We start from the raw sequence: 6,844 nt of genomic DNA, 5'->3' as shown, positions 1-6,844 counted from the left end.
TCATATAAAATTGTGGGTCTTTTCTCACATTCCAAACAACATTTTTCTCGAATAAAATGAATTATTGATCTCAACCATACGCATTCCCTACTTGCTTCATGAATAGCTATTATTTCAGCATGATTTGAAGAAGTAGCAATAATAGATTGCTTTGTGGAGCGCCATGATATGATATTACCTCCACGTGTAAACACGTACTCGGTTTGAGATCTAGCTTTATGGGGATCAGATAAATAACCTGCATCTGCATAACCAACAAGATCTGCCACTATCTTTGTTAGCATAAAACAAACCCATATCAAAAGTTCCCTTTAAATATCGCAATATATGTTTAATCCTGTTCCAATGGCTCCGTGTAGGAGAAGAACTATAACTTGCTAGTAAATTAACAGAAAATGCTATGTCAGGCCTTGTAGCATTAGCAAGATACATTAGTGCACCAATTGCACTGAGATAGGGTACTTCGGGACCAATGAGTTCCTCATCCTCTTCTGGCGGTCAGAACAAATCTTTATTCACTTCAAGTGATCGAACAACTATTGGTGTACTCAATGGGTGCGCTTTGTCCATGTAAAAGCATTTTAAGACCCTTTCTGTATAGGCAGATTGATGGATAAAGATCCCGTCTGCTAAATATTCAATCTGAAGACCAAGACAAAATTTTGTCTTTCCAAGATCTTCATCTCAAATTCTTTCTTAAGATATTCAATTGCCTTTTGGAGCTCTTCTGGAGTTCCAACAAGATTTATGTCATCAACATAAACAACAAGTATAACAAATTCTGAAGTCATTTTCTTTATAAAAATACATGGACAAATAACACCATTTATGTAACCCTCTTTCAGCAAATATTCACTGAGGCGATTATACCACATGCACCCAGATTGTTTTAAACCGTACAAAGATCTTTGTAATCTGATTGAGTACATTTTCCGAGATTTTGAATATGCTTCAAGCATTTTAAACCCTTCAGGGATTTTTATTTAAATTTCATTATCAAGTGACCCGTATAGATAAGCTGTAACCACATCCATTAGATGTATTTCAAGCCTTTCACGTAAGGCTAAACTGATGAGATATCGAAATGTTATGGCATCCATAACGGGTGAATATGTTTCTTCATAATCGACTCCAGGTCGTTGTGAGAATCCTTGCAACTTCATTTTTATCATTCCCTTTTCGCACAAAAACCCATTTATGACTAACTGACTTTATACCAGCAGGTGTTTGGACTACTGGTCCAAAGACCTCTCTTTTAGCAAGTGACTTCAATTCCGATTAAATTGACTCTTGCCATTTTGGACAATCAGATCTTTGTCGACATTCTTCGACATATCGGGGTTCAAGATTCTCACTATCTTGCATAATGTTAAGTGCAAAATTATATGCAAAAATATTATCCACCACTATTTCAGATCGATTTAAATTAATCCCATCACCAGTAGAACTTATTAAAAGTTCCTCACTCACTTGAGTCTCGAGTTCATTGATTTCTTCAGGAATCTCAGAACTAATCAGATCTTGGGTCTCTTCAGGAGATCCCTTCATAATATCATTTTGATCATTTGTCTATTTTCTTTTTCTAGGATTTCGATCCTTAGAACCCAAAGGCCTACCACGCTTCAGGCGTGCTTTAGGTTCACTAGCTCTCATGCTAGTAGATGGTCCTGCTGAGACATCAATTCGGATAGGCACATTCTCTGCAGGGATATGTGACTTAGTTATCCTTTTCAAATCAGTAAATGTGTCTGGCATTTTATTTGCTATATTCTGTAAATGGATGATCTTCTGGATCTCCTGATTACATATAGGGGTACGTGGATCAAAGTGAGATAATGATGAAACTTTTCACACAATTTCTCTTTTGATTTCCTTTTTCTCTCTCCCTAATTGTGGGAAATTTATTTTATCAAATCGACAATCTGTAAATCGAGCAGTAAATAAATCTCTCGTCAATGGTTCAAGATAGCGAATAATAGAGGGTGATTCAAACCCAACATATATTCCTAACCTTCTCTGCGGGCCCATCTTACTGCGCTGTGGTGGTGCTACTGGCACATATACAACACATCCAAAAATTCGTAGATGGATAATATTTGGTTCATGACCAAAAACTAATTGTGATGGAGAATATTTATTATAATGTGTCGGTCTGAGACGGATAAGTGATGCTGCGTGTAAGATAGCATGGCCCCAAACAGTAGTGGGCAATTTTGTTTTCATATATAGTGGTCTTGCTATCAACTACAGGTATTTAATAAATAACTCTGCAAGCCCATTTTGAGTATGAACATAAGCTACAGGATGTTCAACTGTTATCCCAACTGATAGACAGTAATCATCAAAAGCTTGAGATGAGAATTCTCTAGCATTATCAAGGTGAATAGCCTTTATAGGATAATTGGGGAATTGTGCCCTTAATCAAATTATTTGGGCTAATAACTTTGCAAATGCTAGGTTGCGAGATGATAGTAGGCACACATGAGACTATCTTGAAGACGCATCTATTAGGACCATAAAATATTTAAACAGCCAACTTAGTGAGTGAATAGGTCCACATATATTCCCATGTATACGTTCTAAAAAGGCAGGGGATTCAATGCCAACCTTCATTGGTGATGGTCTAGTGATCATTTTGCTTTGATAACAAGCATCACAAGAAAATTCATTATTTGTAAGAATCTTCAGGTTCTTTAATAGATGCCCACTCGAATTTTCAGTAATTTGTCTCATCATTATTGATCCAGGATGGGCCAAACGGCCGTGCCAAAGCACAAAAGTATTTGAATCCGTAAACTTCTGGTTTACGATAGTGTGTGCTTCAACTATACTAATTTTTGAATAGTATAAGCCAGAAGATAAAATTGGTAACTTTTCTACAATGCATTTTTGGACAGAAATATTCTTTGTAATACAAAGATATTCCACGTTCATTTCATCTATTGTCTCAACATGATACCCATTTCGGCGGATATCTATAAAACTCAACAAGTTTCTTCGGGACTTGGAGGAGAACAATGCATTGTCGATAATAAGTTTTGTTCCCTTAGGCAGAAATATAATGGCTCTTCCGGAGCCTTCAATCAAACTTATATTACCAGAAATTGTTGAAACATTTGCTTTTTTATTATACAAATAAGAAAAGTATTTTTGATCCTTGAATATGGCATGGGTTGTTCCACTATCAATTACACAAATATCTTCATGATTAGTCTTTGATCCAAACATAATTTGAGGATTATCCATATTCTTTAAAATGCATAAATAAAATATATTATAGTAAATATTATTATCAAAGCATAACTTTTATTTATGTACAACAATTGCATAACCATACTATCTACTACAAACAATCAAAATTAAAGTATTTATATTTTTACAGATTCACTACCGATCACATGACTTGTTTCTCCTTCTGGGAGTGCAAAGTAATCAGTTACATCCAAATACATGAAGTCTAAATTATCTTCAGAAATAAAATTTGCTTCAACATTTTTCTCTGTCTTCTTTAGGGAGGCTTGATACAACTCAACTAGGTGCTTTGGCGTACGACATGTACATGATCAGTGCCCTTTTTCCTCCACATCTATAACATGCATTTTCTGACTTTGCTGTTTGCACCGTTTCATGCTTTTGTTCATTCCTTTTCCACTGCTGGTGGTGAGGAGGGTTCTTTGGTGCATTATTATTACCACGATTAGAGTTTTCTCCCCGACCACGACCATGACCACGATTGGGGCCACGTCCTCTTCCACGCTTAGCTTGGTGGAAGTTCGTCTCATTCACTTCAGGGAATGGACAAGAACCAGTAGGTCGGCTTTCATGGGTTTTCATTAATAGCCCATTATGTTGCTCGGCTACAAGAAGATGTGAGATAAGTTTAGAATACTTTTTGAATCCCATCTCTCGATATTGCTGCTGCAGGAGCATATTCGAGGCATGAAAAGTGGTGAAAGTTTTTTCCAACATATCATGATCAGTAATATTGTCACCACATAGTTTCAATTGGGAAATAATTCTGAACATAGCAGAATTATACTCACTGATAGATTTAAAATCTTGTAGCCTTAGATGAGTCCAATCATAACATGTCTGTGGAAGAACGATCATCTTCAGGTGGTCATATCTATCTTTTAAATTATTGCACAGTATGACTGGATCTTTAACAGTAAGATATTCCATTTTCAAGCCCTCATCAAGGTGATGGCGTAAGAATATCATTGCTTTGGCACGGTCTTTATTTTGATGCCTGATTTTTATCTTTGATGGTGTCTGCTAGACCCATCGCATCAAGATGAATTTCAGCATCAAACACCCAAGACATGTAACTTTTGCCTGATATATCCAGGGCTACAAACTCAAGTTTAGAAAGATTTGACATTATTTAGAAAAAGAAAGTTCGTACCTCTGATACTTTTAAAGTATTTTCTCGAGATGGCAGAGTCCCGTGCTGATAACGTGTTATAAAATAAAGACAGTAAAGTAAAGACAAATATAGAGAGAAACTGATATATTATTCAAATTTCAAACTTATGTACATAATGAACTGAATTCTCCTTTATTTATAGAAGAAAGGAAGCTGCTGTGTAAGTTGCTACTGCAAGCTGCTTGTAAGTTGCTGCTGCAAGCTGCTTGTAAGCTGCTGTGTAAGCTGCTACTCTAAGTTGTTGTGCCAGATATATATAATCTTCTACCATGGGTAATATTTATCCATAACGGAGTACCGAAAGGATAAGCTTCTTCATGATGCTTATTTCCAATAGAGTACTAAATAGATAAACATATTTACGGTGGAGTCTCATATGGATAAGTTTCTTCAGGAAGCTTATTTACAATGGAGTATTAAATGAACATCCATAATATAATGTATTTATAACATTCCTATCATTCTTACCTGTCGGCCTGGAACAAATCAGGAAAAAACCCACTTACCCAGAGATTGACTAATTAATAATTTTCTTTCTTTCTATACAATATATGAAACTTATTTATCAAATTTGTCCAAATATACACCCTAAATAAATTTTTGTTACAAATTATATATCAAATATCCTTCCAGCTGTGGGCCTTTTTAATTAGACGCGTGATTCAAGCAGCAAAATAATTTTAAGTTACAAAATAGATACGCTTCAATGTACAAACAATATAATACACAATTGACACCGATTTTTCTGCAGTATCTACCTCTATCGAAGATTTTTTTCTGCTTCTACATCAAAAACGCAATAAATTCAAAACAAAATTCTTATAGAAAACACTGGTTGCAGTTCAATGTGAAGTGTGATTAATCAGTTCTGAAAATATAGTAGATTTCTATACAATTTGACGATAATAAATTATTTTTTCAAGTTTGAAATTGTTTCAACAATTGAATCTCAATGACAACATTTGCGATTATGCTTCAACACAATGGTCACTGTATGATTTGTATATATTTTGTATGTGGTGTCTTCAATCTGAAATTCAGCCAAAATCAAGTTTAATCTTCACCAAACACCCTCAAAATTGAGATATAAACTCCAAAGAATATTCCCAATTGTTTGTAACAACACTCAATCTAAACAAATAATAGTTTTTGAAAAAACAAATTCGAATTCAAAGTTTCGAAACTTTTTAATGGTGAGTCAGACACCTTCAAAATTTATTGATTGACAATTTCAATTCGAACACCAATTATGCAACATAAAAGGAATCTGTTAAGTTAAAACTCTATAGTAAAACGATTGAAATTCATAGATGAATTCTAATAAAACTCTATACAACATGAAATGATAAAAAACAGAGAACATCAAAGGAAGAAAAAATGGGAAAAGAATAGAGAAGAAGAGATAGAGAAAAGTATTTTTGTCATTAAAGCATTTCCTTACAACAATTTTTGGCTCCTGCCGACGTAAGAGAAAAACGAAAACTAATTTTCGATAACGAAATAAGAGAATTAAAAAGAGTTAAAAGAGAAATATACGAGATGCCAAAAAATAAAACTTGAATCCAAGTTCAAAAGGATTTGAGAAGACAAAGAAGAAGTAGAATAAGACGAGGAAAATGGTGAAATTCAACTCCTCATTGCAGCAAATGACCTTTTGCAACTTATCAGTCTCTCACGCCTGCTAAGTCAAACAGTGTTCACTGCTATTGTCTGAGAAACAAACGACCTAAATGCAAGTTCCGTTTTTAAACTGATTGTTCTGGTTATTTTGGACATTTCTGGACTATCTTTTTCCAATTAAAATCTGTATCCCACAAAGCACATAAAATGTAATGAAAAGCATGGATCTTTCACATATATAGAAGTAAGAAAAATTTACAAAAAGAAGAAAAAACATAAGGTAGTACTCAAAATTATTCTTTTCTTAATACCATTAATAATATCAGTTTCCAAACTGGGTTCCGCGAATTGAACTAACTCATTGCTTTGGAAAGGCCAAAGACCCCTTAGAACAGAGATTTGAAAAGTTGGATTACAGTGCTCAAGTTAACAAGCTCCAAGAGCACTCAACCATCAAAAGGTCAATTACTAGAACTAGCAATGGAGGTTAGGTTAACCGACTCAAAAGTTTACACCTGCACAGTTTGTATAATACCAAAAAGACAATCATAGCTATAAAGCGTAATAAGCTTGACTTACATTTTGCTTGACCAAGTTTCTCATTCTTCTAGTAAAATGTAGTATGTTTTTCATGCAGTCATGGAACCCAAAACTCTAATTTTCAAATTAAAAAAATCAATGCCCGAGATCAAAGAAACCCTCCTAAAGAGAATTTGGTTAACCATTTTGGAATAATGCAGTAATAATTCCGATGGGCGTTGAATATTTTCCACACAGCAACCAAATTTGACAGTTTCC

Source organism: Nicotiana tomentosiformis, chromosome 6 (assembly GCF_000390325.3).
Source record: "Nicotiana tomentosiformis chromosome 6, ASM39032v3, whole genome shotgun sequence".
Taxonomy (NCBI): Eukaryota; Viridiplantae; Streptophyta; class Magnoliopsida; order Solanales; family Solanaceae; genus Nicotiana; species Nicotiana tomentosiformis.
Note: the sequence above shows the minus strand (reverse complement) of the source record.